Source organism: Saimiri boliviensis, chromosome 8 (assembly GCF_048565385.1).
Source record: "Saimiri boliviensis isolate mSaiBol1 chromosome 8, mSaiBol1.pri, whole genome shotgun sequence".
Classification (NCBI taxonomy): Eukaryota; Metazoa; Chordata; class Mammalia; order Primates; family Cebidae; genus Saimiri; species Saimiri boliviensis.
In genome coordinates this window covers 76,785,997-76,807,914 of record NC_133456.1, presented here as the reverse complement: position 1 = coordinate 76,807,914, position 21,918 = coordinate 76,785,997, and the positions used below count along the sequence as shown (strand labels likewise).

The following is a 21,918-nucleotide window of genomic DNA, read 5'->3' as shown; positions in this document are numbered from 1 at the left end:
CTCAGAGAAAGTGATTAAGCTGCTGAGGCCTGTGGCAGGGGACGTGGAGGAATGTGGTGGGACTGCAGCCTGGAAAGGAATGCTGCAGCCAGAGCCTGAAGGACCTCGTATCTCACGTTCTAAAGCACTTGAATCTTCAGCCACAGGCGTTGCGTTTCGGGAAGTGACTCAATAGAAAGTTAAAATGGTAGGCCGATCCCTTTAAGAAATGAATCCCCTTCCGTGCTCAGTTTCCAAGCATAGCAACGGTAAGAGAGCTACCTATGAAGGGATCTTCTCCACGTGGCTCCACTCACAGAGAAGTTGGGGGGAAGATGGCTTTCAGAGTTGCTCCTAACTCATACCTTCAGTGACCATTTCCTCTAAGTCTGAAACGCTCACCAACAGAACAGACCCACTGGAAAGCCCAGGAAAGAAACAAGTCTCATGTTCCAAGCAGGACGACCCCTCCGCCTTTGGGGAACTGCCAGCCCCACCCAACTCCTTGAATCAGAAGAAGCTGGGCCAGAGACAGACTCCAACCAGCCTTTCTCCTGCCTCTTAAGAAGCTGGGCGCGGTGGCTCAAGCCCGTAATGCCAGCACTTTGGGAGGCCAAGGCGGGTGGCTCACAAGGTCAAGAGATCGAGACCATCCTGGTCAACATGGTAAAACCCCGTCTCTACTAAAAATACAAAAAAGTAGCTGGGCATGGTGGCACATGCCTGTAATCCAAGCTACTCAGGAGGCTGAGGCAGGAGAATTGCCTGAACCCAGGAGGAGGAGGTGGCGGTGAGCTGAGATCGCGCCATTGCACTCCAGCCTGGGTAACAAGAGCAAAACTCTCTCAAAAAAAAAAAAAAAAAAAAAGCCAAAGCCAGAGGCTTATCCCACTTGTACTCTGTATGCCTCAAGTTTCATATCAGAGTTCACAGAGTTCTCGGCCAGGCCTGAAACCTCATGACCCGGGCATGGGATTAGTAACGAGCCTGGGCTAACGTCACCACTTAGGTTGTATGGAATCCTCCTTTCCCTTAAAAGAGTCTTTGTAGCAGTACCCACACGTCAAGGCTTTCAAAGATGCAATCCCCTCCCTGCCCTAAAAGAGCTCCCAGTCTAGAAGGAGAGAGAAGACATCAAGTAAGAGAGGGCATGTGGCACAGAAGCACAGATAGCAATGCACATTTTCATAACACACAGTGACGTGAGGTGATGTCATAAAAGAAAATGTAATGACAGCAAGGGAAAGGAAAACTGTTGACAATTCCAGATTCACATGACCTCACTGGGGAAATCAGACCGTTTTTACACTACTCCTGCCAACGTGGCGGCTTTCATGGGGAGAACGTATTCTATCACGCCCATTTGGCAGATGAGAAAACGCAGGCGGAAGCAGGTTGACTGACAGTGAGAAGTGTCACAGCCAGGATGCAAATCCAGATCCCATACTCATTATCAGCATCCATTTGTACTCTATCGCCTCAAAGCTAACTGGCTGAGTTAGCAGAACAGAGAACACCGAGATCACTTCTAATGAATGGGACAGCAGGTGGTGTTCAAGGATTATTCCCTTCCCAAGGTGGCATCTGTGGAGAAGGTTACAGGAGGATTGGGAATTGTATGAATGAAGATTGGAGAGGTTATCCCAGGCTAAAGGAAAAGCATGTGCTAAGGCATGAGGGTGAGAAAGTGAGCGTATGTCTGGAGATTGGCAGAAAATGTGTCTAATTTAAAGATACGTGAGCAGGAGCATCAACGAAGTCCACAGTGGACCCATGTTGGTGTCCAGTCACGACAAGTACTGGACACCAGGGGCAGGAGTGTTTACTTAATACTTTTATGTACTAGAAAAATAATCAATGTTTCGCAGCAGAACCGTGGCACGGTTTCGGCTTTACCTGGGATTCCGTGCTCTATGCAAATAGCCTTTCAGCATCTGAGCCAGGGTAAGGAATGAAGGGCCCTTGAGTCCTTACAGGTCAATATACAGAAGGACATGGTTCCCTGGCTATGACTTTGGAGGTAAGAAAATCTACATCTAGGCCGGGCGCAGTGGCTCACATCTGTAATCCCAGCACTTTGGGAGGATGAGGCAGGCGGATCACAAGGTCAGGAGATCGAGACCATCCTGGCCAACATGGTGAAACCCCATCTCTAAAAAAAAAAAAAAAAAAAAAAAAAGAAGAAGAAGAAAATCTACATCTATTTCCTAGAGTCTGACCATCTTCTTCAGAGGCTCTGTGACTCATTAAATAAATTCCAGACCTAGGCTAGAGCACAGGTACCCTCAGTTGGTAAACACAACATGGAGAGTAGGATAGGAGTCAAAGAATAAAAAGAACTGTTCTTGACTCTTGGATTCTACACTTATTCACTATGGAATTTTGAGCAACTTACTTCCTTTTATCAAGGGTGCAGTTTCTTCATTCGTAAAATGGAAACGATAATATAACTATAGCTAGGTTCTTGTGAGAACAATCCATTTGTGAGATTAAATATGTGGACGTGTGATTCCTACACGTGGCTAACATGTTTAGAATAAATCTCCCCCTCCACCCTGCACCCCTGAAAGCCACCATCTTGAAAGAGTTGTATAAAAACTGCCCGATCTTCCTGGTAAAGTGATCTAAATCTGGATTTGTCAACAATTTTTTTTTCCCTCTGTTGAAAATTGAGCTGTATTCCCCAGGCAAGTCATTACATCTCTTTGTGCCAAATTGTTTTCATCTTTTAAATGACCCGGTAATCCCACTTTGGGCAATATACATAAGGGAATAATCCAAAAGGAAAAAAGAAGGCAATTTGTTCAAAGATGTTATTCATAGTGCTATTTCTGGCTCTTTATATATCCCCCTATTATAGCACTTATCTCACTGTGCTGTAATTATCCACTCCCTTTCCACACGCCTCCAAATTATCTTTGAATCAATCCCCAGCACCTAGCACAATGCCTGGCATACAGTAAGAACTCAATAAATGTTTATTGACTCAATGAATAGGTAACATAAAAGAAATTTTAGAAGAAACTCGAATAAAAGCAGTAACAAAACACTGTTTTTAAGAGATTACGCTAAATTTTTTTTAAACCTGGTAACTACGGACTGCAAGAGGGGTACATGAAGAAGCCTCAGAAATGAGTTTTAGGTGACGTAGTTTATGATCTCTGAGCACTTCTGGCTTTGGGCTAATTATGGTATAAGATTGCCATAGATACCCAGGAGAATGAGGTCACAAGCTAAGTTTCTTTGGCCTGGTGGCTGGAGAACAGGGCTTGGTCAGGAATTTTGGATTCTCTACCTGATTCAGCCCCCCACCTAACTTCTCAAAGGCCTGAAAAATGAAGTATTTGCAGGGAAGCCCAGCCTGTTAAAAGGAATTACAGGGAACTGCCAAAGGCCAGCAACTGTGAATTCAAATGTAAATGAAAAAAGAGGTCTGGTAGGTTCCCTTGAACCAGGGTCCTCAAGCCAAGGAGAGGCTTTCAAGCGCCAGCTCTTCTGGGCTCCCACTGGGCCTTCCAGACCCATGTCACATGAAGATTGAAGACTCTTTACCATGGAGTTTACAGGAGACAGAAATCTCTGCGCGAACAGACAACACATGATGAAAACACAGTATGTTAAACACAGCCCATAAAGTCAGCATCGCTCTGAACGTTCCTCATTCTTGGTGGGAAAGAATGTTTTACAAAAATACCCAGGGAGGACGAAGGAAGCTGCGCATTCTGGAGGGCTTATTTTGGGGCATTCCAACAGCTCTCAGCTGGGAAGTCAAAGGCAAGAAGCCTGCGTTCTCTGTGCGCTGGCCCAAAGCTCAGGGTTAGAAACCAAACGGGAGTGGGGTGAGAGACACAGACTCTTTGGTCTTGGAATGCCAGCTGCTTATCTGTGCAACCCCTTCCCCTCTGCCCCCACCCCCAGCACCTATTTCATTTCCCTCCAAGTCTCCCTGATTCCTGCCCATTTAGCTTGACATTTCTCTGAAGGAAATCACACCTGAGATCCTACAGAGGACCACTGCCAAGCATGCCCCGAACTGACCTGTTTCTCTCCTGCCCAACTCCTAGGCCCGAGTCAAAGTGACCACCACCTCTCACCTGAACTGCAGTAAAAGTCGCTGCCTAACCTTTTTGCTTATACTTCTGCCTCCCTTTTACTATTGGGTTCCCTCCTGAGCAGCCAGAAAGACGGCCGGAACCCATAACTCAGGTGGTTCCCATCACACCTGGACTCTCCACCACGCACGAGTCCCCGCTCTTTTCTCCTGCTTCTTCCCCTGCAGCCCACATCCTGCCAGCACATCAGGCCCCTTCTGTGCCTCAAACACAAACCCCTTCCCACTTCACGGCCTTGACCTCCGCACTGACCCTCTCCACTGCCTGCTTCTACAAGGCCGTCTCCTTGTCACTCAGATCTCAGCTTACACATGACCTCCCAGAGCCCTTCCCCGCTCACTCAGTCAGAACGTCCGTCTCGTGTGACTCCTCCCTTGGGTTACTTCTCACTCCCTCTTAATTTAAATGTTCCTTTATCTGCCTCTTCCACACACCTGTACCACAGTGTAAGCTCCAAGGGATCGTTGTTGCGTGTGTCTTATTCTTTGCTCTAAATCGAGTATTGGGATAAAGCCCAGAACAGTGCCAAGCACCTAAGTGGAAACTCAATACAGATTTAATAAAATTAGATGAATACATGCCACGGCTGGAAGAAGCCCGACAGAATGTATAAAAGGAAAGCAGCCCAACACTGTGGCTAACATCCTGGGCTTCGGAGTCAAGTACACATTGGTCACTAATGCCTTTACCCAAGAGCTACAGGGCTTCGGACAAGCTTTCTCAATTCTTTAGGGCTTAATTTTCTCAAAAGTAAAATGGGGATAATAGCAACTGCCTTGTCGGAGCGTTGGGAGAATTAGAGTCAGGATGTTTAGTGCAGAACTCAGCACAGCCTGAATGTTCACTGTGTTGATAACTAAATGTTATCAACAGCAACCTGCTCTTTCAGGTGAGAAAAGTGAGACTCAGAGGGAGCAGGGCATTGCCTAGGTAAACACTGCATTAAGAGCAGAGTCAGGCCGAGCACGGTGGCTCACATCTGTTAACCCCAGCACATTGGGAGGCCAAGGCGGGTGGATCACCTGAGGTCAGGGGTTCAAGACCAGCCTGGCTAACATAGTGAAACCCTGTCTTTACTAAAAACACAAAAATTAGTGGGGCATAGTGGTGGGCACGTGCAATCCAAAGCTACTTCGGAGGCTGAGGCTGGAGAATCGCTTGAACCAGAGAGGCAGAGGTTGCAGTCAGCCAAGATCATACCACTGCATCTTAGCCTGGGCAAGAGAATGAGATTCTGCCTCAGGAGAGATAGAGAGAGAGAGAGAGAGAGAGAGAGGAGAGAGAGAGAGAGAGAAGAAAGAGAGCAAGCAGAGTCAAGTCAGAAAATTACATGGCCAGTTTTGGTCCACTATTCCACAGATCTAATAATTACTCAAATATTAGATACCATGCCACCTATCTATATATTCTGCCTTGTTCTAGAAAAGATCTGAGGTACCCAACAAAAGATGCTAATAATTCATGATTCAAGTGAGAAAATGGGTAAGAAGAGGGGAAAATAAGGCAAAGGAAGGGGATAGAGGATACAAAAAGTAAAAGCTGGATGTCTCATACAATTTGCTAGAGGTGAACTTTAAATTTAGCCATAGGCTTCCCAGAGGCCACTGCAAAAGAAAGGAAGCATAGCTGTACACAGCCCTTTGGAACACTCGCTTTCTGAAATGCCACAGCAAGGTGTAAGGGGGTGTCGCCATCCAGGTGAGAATCACCCTCATTTGTCACACTCTTGCCAACCAGAATCCAGTATCCGGTTACTCCTGGTCATCTGCCACTCTTATGCAAAATTAGTCTCCACTACTGGTGACTTTGGGCCACTTAATTAATCCTTTGAAGTCTCTGGTTGCTGTTCTTCTGTAAAATCGGGTTTAAAAAAAGAGTACCTCAATGGATAGATAAAATGTGGTACATTCATTACCACAGGACTTATTCAGCCTTTAAAAGGAGAAATTCTGACCCATGCTGCAGAATGGATGAACGTGGATGAACCTTGAGGACATTATGCTGAGTGAAATAAGCCAGCCACAAAAAGACAAATACGGTACGATTCCCCTCAGATACGGTACCCTGAGTAGTCACATTCATAAGGAAGTAGGATGGAGGTTTCCAGAGGCTGGAGGACAGGAGAATGGGCAGCGGTTGGTTATAGGTACAAAGTTTCAGATTGCAAGATGAAAGAGGCCTGGAGACTGATTACACAACAATATGAATTTATTTAACACTGCTGAACTGTACTCTTTTTTTTCTTTTTTGTGACAGGGTCTCAATCTGTCACCCATGTTCAAGTGCAGTGGGGCGATCTTGGCTCACTGCAACCTCCACTCCCCGAGTTCAAGCAATCCTCCCACCCCAGCCTCCTGAGTAGCTGGGACCACAGGCGCACACCACCAGGCCCAACTAATTGTTGTATTTTTAGTAGAGGCGGGGTTTTGCCATGTTGGCCAAGCTGGTCCTGAATTCCTGGGCTCAAGTGATCTGCCCATCTCGGCCTTTCAAAGTGCTGGGATTATTGGCATAAGCCACCATGCCGAGCCTTGAACTGTACTCTTAAAAAAATCAAGATAGCAAATTTTATGTTATATGTATTACACCAAAGTTAAAAGTAAGATTTTACAGAATAGTTCCCACTCAAAGGCAGCTACAGTGCTGTGATAATTTACGTAAAGTGGTTAGTTCTGTGCTTGGCAACCATTAAGCAACCAATGCATGTCAGCCCTCCTTAAGAGTATTAGTATTCACGTTAGTAATATTAATTCTAACCTCTTAGTGTCCCTGTCCCTCAGCACCACAGAAAAACACTCCAGGCTTTCCTTCTTCAAGGCTCTCTCTTCCTATCTCATAAGCAAAGATTCCAGTCACCACCCAACCTCAGCTGGTCAGAGGACAAGATAGATATATGCAGGTTCCTGGGAGTCCTGTGCAAGGTCCCTCCTCCCCCTCGCCTCACAGCAGATTACAGAGTTGCTTCCCCTCCCTTCAAAACCGGCCAGAATAAACGTAGGTCTCAGAGTACTTCCTCTGCTTTATTACATCTGACACCTAATGTCACTGGTAACAAAACGCTTCCCCAAAACGTAGTTCTACCATCTTCCCTGAAATAGAAAAGGAGGCTATCAAGTTGATCCGAGGCCAGGCACATTGGCATATGCCTGTGATCCCAACACTTAGGGAGGTCAAGGCAGGCGGATCACCTGAGGTCAGGAGTTCAAGACCAGCCTAGCCAACATGGTGAAATCCATCTCTACTAAAGATACAAAAATTCGCTAGGCATGGTGGTGCGCGCCTGTAATTTCAGTTACTCGGGAGGCAGGCAGGAGAATTGCTTGAACCTGGGAGGTGGAGGTTGCATTGAGCCGAGATCATGGCACTGCACTCCAGCCTGGATGATAGAGTGAGACTTCATCAAAAAAAAAAAAAAAAAATTGATCTGAATTTGAGCTGACTACAAAGAGTTACTACTGATGGCTGCGAAATGTCTGAGGTGACGTAATAGTGTCTTCTGGATCTCTCTAGCCTGCTTTGGTAGGCTTAAAAAGTGTGTGTGTGTGTGTGTGTGTGTGTGAGTGTGTGTGTGTGTGTGTGCGCGCGTGCACGCGCACGCCATGTATTTAAAATCTAGTCAGAATCAAGACTCACATTTGAATGGGCATAATGGGCTTAAAAAGTATGTGTGTGTTTGAAATCTAGTCAGAATCAGGACTCACCTTTGAATGAGCATAATATTCTAGAGTTTCTACAGCTTCAAGAATAGTGGTAGAGGCTTGGATGGGAATCTCGGCTAACTTTCTCTCCAGGCCCAAGCATAATTTTCACTTTCCACAAATGGAAATAAAGGCCCACACTACTCATTCTGCCTTTTGGATAAGTGATCATCCCCTTTGGTGAAAGAGAAAGACACAGGCAGCAATGGAGAGCAGAAGGTTGCGTTCAGACAACATTCATATGACCCAAAGAAGGGAAAAGTAAGGAAAAATCAAAGAACAAAAAGAAAAGAGCTTTGTAGAAAACAACAAATCCAGGTATCTGAGCCCACATACCCTGATGGAAAGAGGTCTGAACTGCGAGAAGTGGGTTCTAGCCCTCCATTTCCCACCAGCTAGATGAGTTAAGTGGGTGGACAATTCTAACATCTCCCAGTCTCCTCATCTTGTAACAGAGGGGGCAGCTTCAGTCTAGTGGAAGGAGAATGAACTGAGAGAGAAGATCAAGGTTCCAATCCCACATAATGAGCTATGTGTCTTCAGGGCCTGGGTCTCTGCTGCCGTTATTTCACACTGTGAAATGAGACAGACGCACTGAATACTCTGCAGGACTCTTCCAACTCTGACAATTCATCTAGTCCACACAGCGTCCTGCACGCAAGGGATTCCAGACTGCGGATGGTGTGCAAATGCTACACACCAACATTCTGCATATTCTTAAGTCCAACCATAACCTTTCAAGCTAAAACTACCCCTCCCTACACGTCCACAGACAGCCCTTTCAGCGGCTTGTGTTTGCCCTAGTAAAAGACAACAACACTCCCAAATTGTCTTTGTACCCAATTCAAATTAGGCCTCAGATGAGAGGAAATATCGACTTTTTTTTTTTTTTAAATATACAAATGTAATTTTTCCTCAGGCCAATCTTGTCTTGAAATCTCATTGTAAAAGTACTCTCCTGGGAAAGCAGCTGTCCACACCCCCAAATTAAAGTGACCAGCACTCCCAGTAACGAGTCCCATCACCATGCAAGTGAGCCAGCCCACAGGCTGTAAGCCCCAGGTCTATGGGCAGAAATGCCACTCATCTGGCAGTAATGATGTACTCACGCAATGTCTGGCCCCCACTGGCAGCTGGCCCTCCACCAGCCCTCACTCCCTCTCGCAGGCCCTCAGTCCACTACAGGACCCAGCAAGGCGATGGTCTCGAAGCCTGAAGGGAACAGAACTGAGACATTCTGGCCTCAGCTTCCAGAACAAGGGGCAGAGGAATGAAGGGGGAAGGGTGGGGGCGGGGCGGGGGGGATGACTTTGTTTCTGGAAACAAGAATTCAAATCCTGCTTCTCCTAAACCCTGAGTCACCTCCCTCTCTTCCAATAGATCAGTGTGGTGGGTAAACATTTCCAAATATGGAGAAGCAGCTTGGAGGATGTCAGAAAAATCACCCTTCTCTCCTCTGGCACTTGAAGAACATGCCCCACTTAAGACAGAATTCCTTACTCGGGGTAAAGTATTAACCCCTAAAGAAGTGGATTCTCAACCCTTCCATACACTGTCCCATTGCAGGAAAAAAAACCTCCTCCAACCCAAGCAATGAAGTGACTGGTTTGAAAGGCTTTAAGCACATCTTAAGAATGAGACCATCCGGAATGCAACGACATTTATGAAATAAATCATTAATTTGGTAGGGGGGAGATATTTTGGGAGATGCACAAGAAAGGTTGCAGGAATTTAGTCTGAGGTTCTTCTGACGGCAGGTGAATCTTAAAACCACTCCTCCTGGCCAGGCACAATGGTTCACGCCTATAATCCCAGCACTTTGAGAGATCATTTGTGAGACCAGCCTGGCCAACATGGTGAAATCTCGTCTCTACTAAAAAATACAAAAATTAGCCAGGCATGGTGGTGGGCGCTTGTAATCCCAGCTACTTGGGAGGCTGAGGCAGGAGCATCATCTGAACCTGGAAGGCGGAGATTGCAGTGAGCCGTGACCACGCCATTGCACTCCAGCCTGGGCAACAACAGTAAAACTTGTCTCAAGAAAAACAAACAAACAAACAAACAAACAAAAAAAAAAACCCTGAGTCTCTTGCCCCCAAGCCCAAATCTCTTGGTCTAAGAGTCCTCCTGGGAACGTAGTTTGGCCTGAATGCTTCACAGGGGCAGACACTGTGCTGGAAGACTCAGAATAAAACCAGACTTTCAGGAGAACATTGTTGTCGGGAGAAAGGAGGGTAAACCGTACAGTTAAACGGGTAACATGGATTCCAACCCTAAGGTACTGTGATGATTAAGCTGGAGGCGTGAAGGCACTCAGGAATGAATCCGATCTAAAATGACTCCAGACTGAATTAAAGAATAAAGAGAGATGAGACGCTAAGGAAATGGAGATGTGGGGATGTAGGAGGTGCTCAGAGATGGGAATCCAAGTACCACCTCTCAGCTTCCCAGTGGTTCTATGTCTTAGTGATCTCGTTCTACTGTTGGTTGTAAAGGCTTTCTGGAGGTCAGATGAGTCCTTTTTCAAAATCATCACCCATTTCCTGCCTTTGGACTGGGCTGCTTGTTCTCACCCCCAGGAAGCCTTCACACTGATCAGGTCACGAAGGGACCCGAGCCCCAAGCCCAGATCAGTCAGTCATCAAGATTTCAGATGAGTCAGTTCTCCTCGTGTAATTGACATATTTTTCACTTACAAATTAGGCAGACATCCAGAAATTGTCCAATTAAGTGTTCTAAAAGCAGCTCCTACTTGGTCTATCCAAAAGGTCATTACACATTTATTTTGATTATTTGTTTTATACTTAGTAAGCATGCCATAAGCAAACATTTATTATTTATCAAACCTTTAATAAAGGAACACAAATGTAAGTTCCTATTAAAATACGTAAGGACGTAGAATCAGAGAGCCTTCCACTGCATGCCAGAACCAGAATTCAGGACAGAGATCTTGCCACCGCAACCCTCCTCGGGGGTGGGGGTTGAGGCTGAGATGTCAAAATAGGTCTGGAGAGCATAAAGGAGTGTTCTTCATTCTGCCAGGAGCTCAGAGTCCCTTCCTGCATCCCAAAAGGAGCATTTCAGCAAAGAAATGAGATTATTCCGTGGAAAAGAGCTGCTGGGCATGGCCTTAAGCTCTAAAAACCAAAGACCAAGTGGTGAGCCACAGAGATAAAGATGAAAACCAGAATGAAAGACTTTAACCTATCTTTCATCTTGCAGACATCTGGAGATCAGTTTCCACATCCACATAGAGAGCCCTCAGTTCCTTCCATATATGTGTACCACCTCTCGTCCTCCTGGCTCTGTGATCTCAAAATGAGAAGTGACCATAAAATGCCACTAAGCCCAGTGCCTGCCCCATTGGTATTCCTGAGGTCTCCAGTGAAGCAAAAATCATTGTTTCCTGCCGCTGCAAATTCTATCTTTCCAACAGAAAGTTCTTCCTTACATGGAACTAAAATCTGGCTCCCCGGCCTTCCATCTCTTCCTCGCTCCACGTTCTGCCTCTCAGGGCCATATTTCAACCTATGTGTGTCTCATTAGTTTGGATTTTTTGTAAGTAAATATGCACATTCGTTTCCTCAGTATCCATGGGGAATTGGTTTCAGGACCCCCGAGATACCAAAATCCAAAAATGCTCAAGGCCTTTCTATAAAATAATGCAGTATTGCCCGTATACTTTAAATCATCTCTAGGTTATTTATAACACCTAACAATGCAAATGCTATGTAAATACTTGTTATATTGTTTTGGGTTTTTATTTTTTTACTGTTGGATTTTATTATCGTTGTTTTTAAAAATATTTTCAAGCTGTGGTTGGTTGAATCCATGGATGCAAAAACCGTGGACACAGAGACTGTATATAGAAACGAAGCTATCCAAGACCTCAGCTGTCAGTCACTCTGGCTGTGCTGCTGACCACACCACACTGCTGACTTCTAATGCATTTTTTTTTGCCAACTTGAAATCCATTCTCTTTGGATTTTTCCAGTGTGTTACTGCTAAGCAGTTCATTCAGCATACATACTGCTGGCCTTGTGGACATCTGACTGGTGTTTAGTAGGGTATGTTTGTAGGGTATGTCTACGAAACATACCCTACTAAACACCAGTCAGATGGACTTGTCTACTTTATTGAGAAATGACAGAAGACAGACCTGCAAGTCCAGCTCTTGGTCTACCTCCACCCCACAGCCCGAGCCACACTCCCACCCTTTGTGGATGAAGCTCAGGAAGGCAGACCCCAGTCCAAGATCCCCACTCCTGTTCTCAGATCCTGCCAGACCTAAAACTGTCTCCAGGACACAAGGCTATCCCAAGTGACATTAAAAGAGAACTCTGTAGGAAAAGAGGGTCTTGTCGACACAACTCTCAGAATAACAAGGCAGCTGGCAAGCAGGGCAGCAGGGTCAAGTTGCTAATCATAGGGCTGGGAGCTTGTGATCCCTGCCAGCACCATTCTGAACCTGTGTCTTTTTAAAAAGGGAGAAAAAATATTATTTTCTTTCACAGTTCTGATGGCACTGTTTGCACTCAACATTTGTGTGGTAAAAACAATGATGCTTCCAATTATTGACATGTTTTACCATTTATTAAATGATTTCCCAGTCTCATTTAATCCCTTCTGACAACTATCCCAGGAGGTAGCATTATACCCAATTTAGTGACAGGAAAACTGAGGTTCAGAGAGGTTAAGTATATTCCCAAGGTCACACCAGCAATAAATATTAAAAGAAACGCTGGTTTAGGAGTTAGACTTCTTGAGACTTCAGTTCCAATTCTGCGCCATACCAACTGTTTTAACTCTGGTTAACTTTATTCTAAACCTCAGTTTCTACACCTGAAAATTGGAGATTAAAATAGCCACTCTGCTTATATCTCCGAGCAGTTATAAGGATCATAGGAGATAATGAGAGTGAAAGCCCTATGGAAAAGGGTAAGGCCTTAAAAAAGTGTAAGGGATTATTGCGTGATTACTTGCAAATGACTGTGCATTCCATTACAAATACAAAAAGCAGTGAGGTCATTCTTAAGACAAAGAAACATTAAGGCTCTGGGAATTAAAGGAAAATGATTTGATGTTCTATGGGGTTATGTCTATATGCTGCTCACTCTTGCAGTTCAAAGCTCAGCAGCAGCTGTCAGATTTTCAGCCTCCAAATCACATATGTCTACAGGATGGCTCAGGACAAAATCTCCCTTTTCAGCTAAAAGCAAACGCTGGGCCAAAAGGAGGTAATAGAGACGGACGTTTCAAAGACCCCCTGAGATTCTCAGTTCCGGAAACGTGACCTGCAATGTTTTCCTTGGAGGAGTCGTTAGGAACACAGGCTACAGTCTCTCTGAAACAAGCCCTTAGGGAAATAAACATACAGTAAGGAGCTATTTTCCTGAGAGCACTGAGGATGCTCCCAAGCATGAATTAATCAAGGGCACAAGGTATTTCAAGTTGCAGATACCAAAAAGCTAATAATCTCCAACCCACTAAAGCTCACAGAAGCTTACCCTAGAATTCTAGCATCCCTAGCAGTGGGCAGCAGGCTGAGCCAGCAGATGAGGCTCATTTACATACCAGGTCTTGCTGAAAATGACCTGGGGGCCGCAGAGGACCCAAGGAGCTCTGGGAACAAGCTGGTCTGGCATCCTTCAGGCCTTTCCCAACATGCTACTTGTCAGAATTACCTTCAATTCCAAGAGCCAAGTCATCCCTGTCATTTGCGGAGGGGCCGGATCTTCCCCAGAAATCCATTCCCAAGGCCCCACGAGCGCACAGCCCAGTGATGACTGCTTTTTGGTTTGCCTTTTATCATTTGCTTCCTGTGCTGAACATTTGAGAAAGGCACACGTAATTTACCGCACAGATGTGTGAGCATCTACTATGTCTGTGTGCTTGAATACCCGGGGATGCTACAGCTACAATGAAGAACTGTGAGATACAAACAACTTCAAGGAGCTCACAAATCCCGTTCAAGACAGAGACTGACTGCAATGGACAGACAAGGTATTGTAAATTCTGTGAGTTCTGTAGGATCCCTCCCGTGGGTTAGCCTTCTGGACTAGGAATTAAAAGTGGATGGGGCAGGAGGGCACAGATGAAGGAGCAGAGGGCATTCCAGGCAGAAAGAAAGATTTAAGCCAGATACAGTGTTGCAGCTACTCAGGAGGCCAAGGCAGGATTACGTGAGCCCAGGAGTTAAACACCAGCCTGGGAAACATAGTGAGATCCCATCTTTTAAAAAAGAAAAGAAAAAGAGAATAAAAGAGAAGAGAGAAAAGAAAAGATGTGAACCCCAGCAGTGACTGAAAAGGTAACGTCAAAGACCAGCAAGTTAAAGTCAAGCTTAGAAAATGTGGTCCGGGCATAGTAGCTCACACCTGTAATCCCAGCACTTTGGGAGGCCGAGTGGGTGGATCACTTGAGATCAGGAGTTCAAGACCAGCCTGACCAACATGGTGAAACCCGTCTCTACTAAAAATACAAAAATTAGATGGGCATGGTGGCACACGCCTGTAATCCCAGCTACCTGGGAGGCTGAAGCAGGAGAATCACTTGAACCCGGGAGGCAGAGATTGCAGTGAGCCAAGATCGCACCACTGCACTCCAGTATGGGTGACAGAGTGAGACTCCGTCACCAAAAAAATTTTTAAAAAAGATTATAATCTACTTAGGACCTGTGTTCTCTCAAGCAAACTATTTCATCTCTCTAAACTTCAGTTTCATCATCTGTAAAATGAAAAATAATATTGATATTGCTTATCTACCTTCTAAGGTTTTTATGAGAATTAACTAATAAACTAGTTGGCAGAATGCTACAACATTTCAATCATTCTATCCATAAATGTTTCTAAATCCTCACACGGAAAAGCAGGCAGTACTGAGTTTAGGACAAAAAAGCTGCTCAAGAAGAAGCAGGAACTCGGCCGGGCGCGGTGGCTCAAGCCTGTAATCCCAGCACTTTGGGAGGCCAAGGCGGGTGGATCACGAGGCCAAGAGATCGAGACCATCCTGGTCAACATGGAGAAACCCCGTCTCTACTAGAAATACAAAACATTAGCTGGGCATGGTGGCGCATGCCTGGAATCCCAGCTACTCAGCAGGCTGAGGCAGGAGAATTGCTTGAACCCAGGAGGCGGAGGTGGCGGTGAGCCGAGATCGCGCCATTGCACTCCAGCCTGGGTAACAAGAGCAAAACTCCATCTAAAAAAAAAAAAAAAAAAAGGCAGCAGCAGGAACTCGTTTCTTTCCCCCCTGGCACTTACCAACATGTTCAATTTGAATGAACAACATAAGAGCAAGCAAGAGTTACTGGAAGAAACACATTTTATGTCCCAAATTCTCTATAGCTCATCTTTGAAAATCGTATAGCTTATCTCTGAAATCTTTGAAACTCAGGACTATCTTACACTTCCAAGAGTGACAGCCACGACAGTGGAGGGTGGAGAAATGTGAGTTTGAGAAAATCACTGCTCCAGGCAGGTCACTGGCACCAGAAGAATTGTGAAACTTGGCATCCTGACTTCCACACCAACCAGCCAAGTGGTCAGAGAAAGCCCATCTGCTCTCTGAGCCTCAATTTCCTTGTCTGTGAAACAGGAACAAGAACAATCCCACCTTCCACTATGATGTTGTATGAACAAAGAAACCAGCAGGTGTAAACACAATTTGTATAGCGTAGAGCTATACAAAATATGGCCATTTTTATTATAAGCTCAAGTAAAAAATTTGAAGCACTACAAAAAATTACTTAGAATGTGCCCAAAACTTGAGAATCACCCCTTACTCCAAATGCAAGATTCCCTGTTGCCCACCTGAGTTACTGCCAAGATTCCCAGCACATCCCAAAGATGCAATTCTATTGAGATTTCCCAGTTGACCTCTCAGCAGTGCTCTAAACCACATAAACCACAGCATCCACCCACCCTCGGGCCAGCCTCGAGGTTTCCAGGGTGGGTCCCATCTATGCTTTTAGCCACACCTCCTTTTATATTGCTACAAGAACTCCTGGTCCCAGGCAAGAGCACATCCTCAATTCCACACGACTCAAAACTTGGCTCACGCTTTGCCCCTTATTGTGCTGTGCCTCCAAATCTGAGTACAGAATCTCTTTACTGCACAGTGGGGAAGTAAGCCCCTTGGGAGTGTTTTGTGATTGGGGTGTGATCAGTGGTGTCTTCGGTGGCCCACCCCTTCTCTAAAGATGGTCCCACCCAGTCCCAGTGCATAAACCTCCACAGTTCTTTGTAGCCAACAAAACTTTTCACACATTTCCTTTTTTTAAATGCTTAATATCAGATGTGTCCATGATGCCTATTTTGCAAATTTTATAGAAAGCGTTTGACCAAAGCCTGTGCATACCGCTCTCTTCCCTCAAAGTGGGTGTAATTTAAACCCCGCTATAAGGCCAGGCATGGTGGCTCAACCCTGTAATCCCAGCACTTTGGGAGGCTAAGGCAGGAGGATCACTTGAGCCCAGGAATTTGAGACCAGCCTGGGAAACAGAGCAAGATCTTGTCTCTATAAAAAAGAAAACAACATATATATATATATATATATATATATATATATATATATATACACATATATATATATATAAAATGTGTGTGTGTATAAAATGTGTATAAATATTTATATATATTTAAATATATTTATATTTTTATATATAAAGTATATATTACATAAGTATATATTTAAATATATATAAACTTTTGGAGAATACATGAAAAGGAGACAGTTTTATATTTACAGTATATTATATAATATAAACTATAATATATATGTAAATATATACTTATATATTTTTATATATTTAAATATATTAATATTTTTATTAAAAATAAAATACGTATAAATTTTTCTTTTTTACTTTTCCAGCAAATAAACCTGCAATTAAAGGTGCAGGAGGGCTGGCTCCACAGCCAGCTCACCACATGGCATTAGGCAAATCACTTTCCTTCTGTGAATCACAGTTTCTTCAGCAATAAAATGAGGGTTCTAGAGTCACCTTACACATCTACACACCCTTTTCCCTCCCAAGGAAGGACTTCAGAAATGAAACCTTCATGAGGAGCAAAACATCTCACATGTGTATAGCCAGTTCCATCCCTGAGCTTCCCCTCCCAACCTGGAAAGCCCATCCAGATAGAAGGAAAAGCAACCAACCTGAATATCAGAAAGCCAGCCGACCCTGCAGGCCAGCACAGAGAACTCACGGGGCTGCCATCCCCATGCAGACAAGCAAGCCACTCCCCGGGAACAACAGCCGTCATGGTCACCGCGGGAACCTTGTCAGCAAATTGCTGGTTTGAATGGCAAGTTTTTAAAAGCTCAAGATGCAAGAGCATTGATGCAGACGACACCGTCTGCTCCCTACACGCCTGACGGCCTGTGGGCCTCACACAGGAGTCCACGGAAGAATCTCCCTCTTTTTCCCATCTCTCTTCTGTGTCAGCACGTACTGCTTGGGTGTGGAGACAGTATCTGTGTGGCAAGCCACTGTGCCCTTTCCATGTATTCTCTAAAAGTCCAAATGCTGGCTGTCAGGGCGCTCCCAGAACCACAGGATCCTCACTAGTCTAACCCAGGTACTCACTAGTCGAACTCCTGTAAACTACAGTTTGAGGCATTCATTCATTCAAAAAGCGTTACTGACGTTTATGTGGTTGGTGCAAGGTGCCAAGACGAGGTTACGTTTCTGCTCTCAAGGACCTGTTCCGGTATCTTAAATGTCTTCCCAATGGCATCAGGAGAAGTCGAAACGCTTTATCTAATAGATCCAGTTTCTCTGTAACCTGCACTGAACCTTTTATTGCCACCGTAAACTTTCTCCCATTGCCACTCAACATACGTTCCTTGCTTTATTCAAACTTAACTCTTGGCTCACCTTGTCCCCTCTGCCTGACCTGCTACCCTTCTACCCCCAACATCGAATATCCACATCCTACCCATCCATCAAGCCCACTGGTAGTCTTCAACAGAAATAAGATGATCCTTTAGAGAAAGACAGTCATTTATCTGTGGTGTCTTCATGTATTAAAGGACATCTAGCTCCCCGGGCCCCAATCACTAAATGCCGATGGCATCATGACCTCCAGTCACTGAGACAGCAGAAAACACTCCATCATGATTGTATTTATTTTATTTTATGTTATTTAGATAGAGTCTCATTCTGTCACCCAGGCTGGACTGCAGTGATGCAATCTCACCTCACGGCAACCTCCACTTCTTGGGCTCAGGTAATTCCCCTGCCTCAGCCTACTGAGTAGCTGGGATTACAGGCATGCACCACCACTCCCAGCTAATTTTTGTATTTTTAGTAGAGATGGGGTTTCGCCATGTTGGTCAGGCTGATCTTAAACTCCTGACCTCAAGTGATCCTTCCACCTTGACCTCCCAAAGTGCTAGAATTACGAGCGTGAACCACCACGCCCAGCCTCTGTCACGTTTTCAAACGCCCCATAACAAGATGGTACTACCCCCAAAAGGAAATCTCTGGACCACAGACTACGTGAAACTCCCTGCTTCTCAGCCAGTCAGAATAATCTCTCCTCCCTGGATTTGCTGAGCCTGCTATTTAGGGCATTGATCAACATCTTCCTTGCCCTGGTTTTTTTTTTTAAGATAGATCCTTGCTGTTCTTGCCGAGGCTGAAGTGCAACGGTGTGATTTTGGCTCACTGCAACCTCCGCCTCCTGGGTTCAAGTAATTCTCCTGCCTCAGCCTCCCAAGTAGCTGGGATTACAGGAGCTCACCACCAAACCTGGCTATTTTTTATATTTTTAGTAGAGACAAGGTTTCACCATGTTGGCCAGGCTGGTCTCGAACTCCTAACCTCAGGTGATCTGCCCACCTCGGCCTCCCAAAGTGCGAGAATTACAGGCTTGAGCCACCGTGCCCAGCCCCTAGATCTGTTCTAACTGTGCACCTGCCTTATTCTCCTTCTGGTTCTCTCCTCACATTGCCAAATCCAGCTCAGGGACAGGTCCATAGTAAGTGTTTAATAAACGTTTGTGAACAAATTATGTAAACAAGTCAACTGTCTGAGGGCATGACTCCCAGGAGGAAATTAAACTGAACTGGAAAACTACAAATCAACCGCTGTCGTCAAATTTAAGAACTCAGCTCTGAAACTGAAAGTGGGCAACTGGCCTGTATTTTCGGCGTATTAATTATATTAAGTTTATATATTTTACATGAAGAAACATAAATACTAAGTATAATTTTATAGTGTAATTATATACAGTATTATAATTAATTATAAATATGAAGTATTTCAGAATAATAACTCCTGGGAATTTTCAGTGGATAAGTTGGGGGCAGATACATTCTCTCCATTAGCTCCATCAGAGCCCATTCCCACCAGCTAGAGTGCCTTTCTGCAACAAAGAAACAGACTTCAAAATTACATTCCCCATACTTCCTCAGAGCTAGTAAATTAGGTTCCCCCAGTACGACGTCCTTGTGTGAAATCTGGAAGGTGGAAGTGAAGCTGAAACTTCCTGCCACAATTTTTACTGACAGGCAACACCAGGAAATGACGAAGGGTAAAAGGACGTTCCATCTGCCAAGCCAGCGCCCCATCACTAACTATTAAGATGTTGAGAGAAGTTTCTGAGGCCTCAGCACTGGCTTCCTAATCCCATCGTCCTTATCCCTGTGTAAAATTCTTAAACTCAGTAGCTCCAGCTGTAGTCTGCAGCCCGCTGCACCAGTCTCTTCAACAATTTTCTTAGCGTCTCTTTCCTGTTAAATTGACACAGAATGTATTTCCTGAACTTTGTGAGATGCAGGAGGGCAAAAATAGATAAATTAACTGATCACTCGTTCTTCTATTTATTTATTTGGACAAGACCTATGTTTGTCTATACCTAAGACCTCTGTTTGTCTATACCTAAGAATTTCTCCCTTGCAGCAGTGAAGGAACAAAACAGATCTCCCTTTAGCGTAAGATACAAAATAGGGCCAGGCGTGGTGGCTCACGCCTGTAATCTCAGCACTTTAGGAGGCCGAAGTGGGTGAATCATCTGAGGTCTGGTGTTCAAGACCAGCCAAGCCAACATGGTGAAACTCATCTCTACTAAAAATATAAAAATTAGTTGGGCATGGTGGTGTGTGCCTATAGTCCCAGCTACTCAGGAGGCTGAAGCAGGAGAATGCCTTGGACCTGGAAGGCAGAGGTTGCAGTGAGCCGAGACTGCACCAGTGCACTGCAGTCTGGGCAACAGCAAAACGTCATTTCACTGGAGGGGAAAAAAAGAAAAAAAATCCACATAGACCTAGAACTCCAAGATTACATAAGCAGCAGATGTAATAAGCAAATCAGAGTTACATAAACTAGTTTATGGACAATATAAACTCTAATTCATATACACTGAAGCATGGTTATAGCGTAAGCCCTGATCCTCTCCTGAGGAATCCTGGCTTGACCTTTGTTTTCCCGATTGCCAGTGAATACTCAGCACCATACAGGTATGCCTGCTGCATACCTGGTAGTTCTACCTCTGTGCGGCTCCACAGAGATGTCTGTTCCTCCTTTTTAGCCAAAAGGAGCCTCCGTTGTAGTTTCCAAAAATGGCCCCAGCAAATTTTCCAGTCCCACATGCTCTTCCAGAACATTGCCACCCCACCAAGATGGAAAGTCTATTGCCTCTTCCCTTGAACTTGAGTTGGTGAGTGGTCCAACCAATAAATTACAGTGAGACGACACATGTCTACGGCTTCTTCCTGCACCTGCTGGTGCTTCCTCACTGTCTTTCTCCCTCTCTCCCTTCCTCTCTAGGCTCACCCTTTGGAACCAGCCACCATGCTATGAGGAAGTCCAGGCCACAGGTAAAGACCACATGTAGCTATTCTGGCTAACAGCCCTGGTGGCCAGTGAATGAGCAATGATACACCTCTAGCACCCAGCCTTCAAGTCTTCCAGCTGAGGTCCCAGGCATTGTGGAGCACAGAGGTGTCATTCCTGCTTTGCTCTGTCCAAGCTCCTGATCCAGAAAATCCATGGGCATACTAAATGATTGCTACATACCACTGAGTCTGGGGATCATTTGCTACACAGTAATAAACCGCTGGAACAAAGCCCAGCCCTTTCTTTTACCTGCACCTGCTGTCTGCTCCGACCACACGAATGTGCCTTTCTCATCTGGGGACCGACGTTTTTCACAGACACCACTTTCTCTAGGGGTATCAGTGGTGGGCAGAAGGGCAGGGGTGCCTTCTGTAACAATAATAGCACTGAGACACTGCACAGTCTGTGGGGAAAACAAATGAATAAACATAAACGTGGGACCCAACAGCCCCAGTCAGCTCTGTCTACCAAGTAAATGTGAGGAGGTGATGCTTCCTCTCGATTTCCTCATCTATAAGATGGGCCTGCTAATGCCTGACTGTTGAAGAAGTTTTGAGGATGAGATGAGAGGATGTGTGAGGAGGACCATCCAGTGCCTACAACGTCAGATACCAAAGTCTATCCACCGTACCCTTCAGCTGACCCGGGGCTTCCATCTGCAAGTGTGATTCAAGACTACAACGGCTATATTGCTCTCTTACCCAGCATCTAGCCCAGGGCCTCATACATAGCAGGTCGTTGGAAAACATTAAGCCTGTACTACAGACCAAGCAAAGGTTCTATCATTTCAAAACAATAAAGTATAGTGTTCAGGGGTGTGGTCCCTGGAGCCACTGGCCTGGGTTCAGCTCCGTCACTGGCTGGTGGCCTGGGGCAACTTACCTAAGCTCCTCGTGCATGTGTTTCTTTATTTATACACAGGGATGGCAATAACACCATCCTCATAGGTTTCTTGAGAGGATTAAGTGAAACCATACGAATAAAGCAGCTAGAACAGAGACCGGCACATGGCAATCGCTTGCTACGTGTCACCGAGTATGTAAATCTAGAAACAATCTTAGGACACAGGTATACAAACGAGGTTTTACAAATGAGGAAACTGAGACTCAAACTACGTAACCTGCACAAGGTCAAAGGTAGACGCGAGATCCAAATCCAGCTCCGTGGCCTTCCACCCAAGTCCAAAGCTCTTTGCACCTCAGCACCCTGCTTCCCGATATGCACGCCTAATGGAAAAATGTGTTTAACGAGAAGGGGAAAAAAACGCCCAGACATAACGGGG

The 21,918-nt window shown here is 45.2% G+C and overlaps 1 protein-coding gene across 9 annotated transcripts in view; it reads right to left on the bottom strand.

Moving 5' to 3' along the window:
- LPP (LIM domain containing preferred translocation partner in lipoma) overlaps positions 1–21,918 on the bottom strand; it is a 736,333-nt gene that overhangs the window by 670,732 nt on the left and 43,683 nt on the right. Inside the window, exon 1 of one of the 9 annotated variants that reach the window (XM_074404686.1) lies at positions 8,899–9,065. The exons of the other annotated variants lie outside the window; for them this stretch is intronic. The gene's annotated coding sequence lies outside the window, so the exon portion shown is untranslated. Of the gene's footprint in view, positions 1–8,898; positions 9,066–21,918 lie in introns of those variants that run through there. 9 annotated transcript variants of the gene reach the window in all.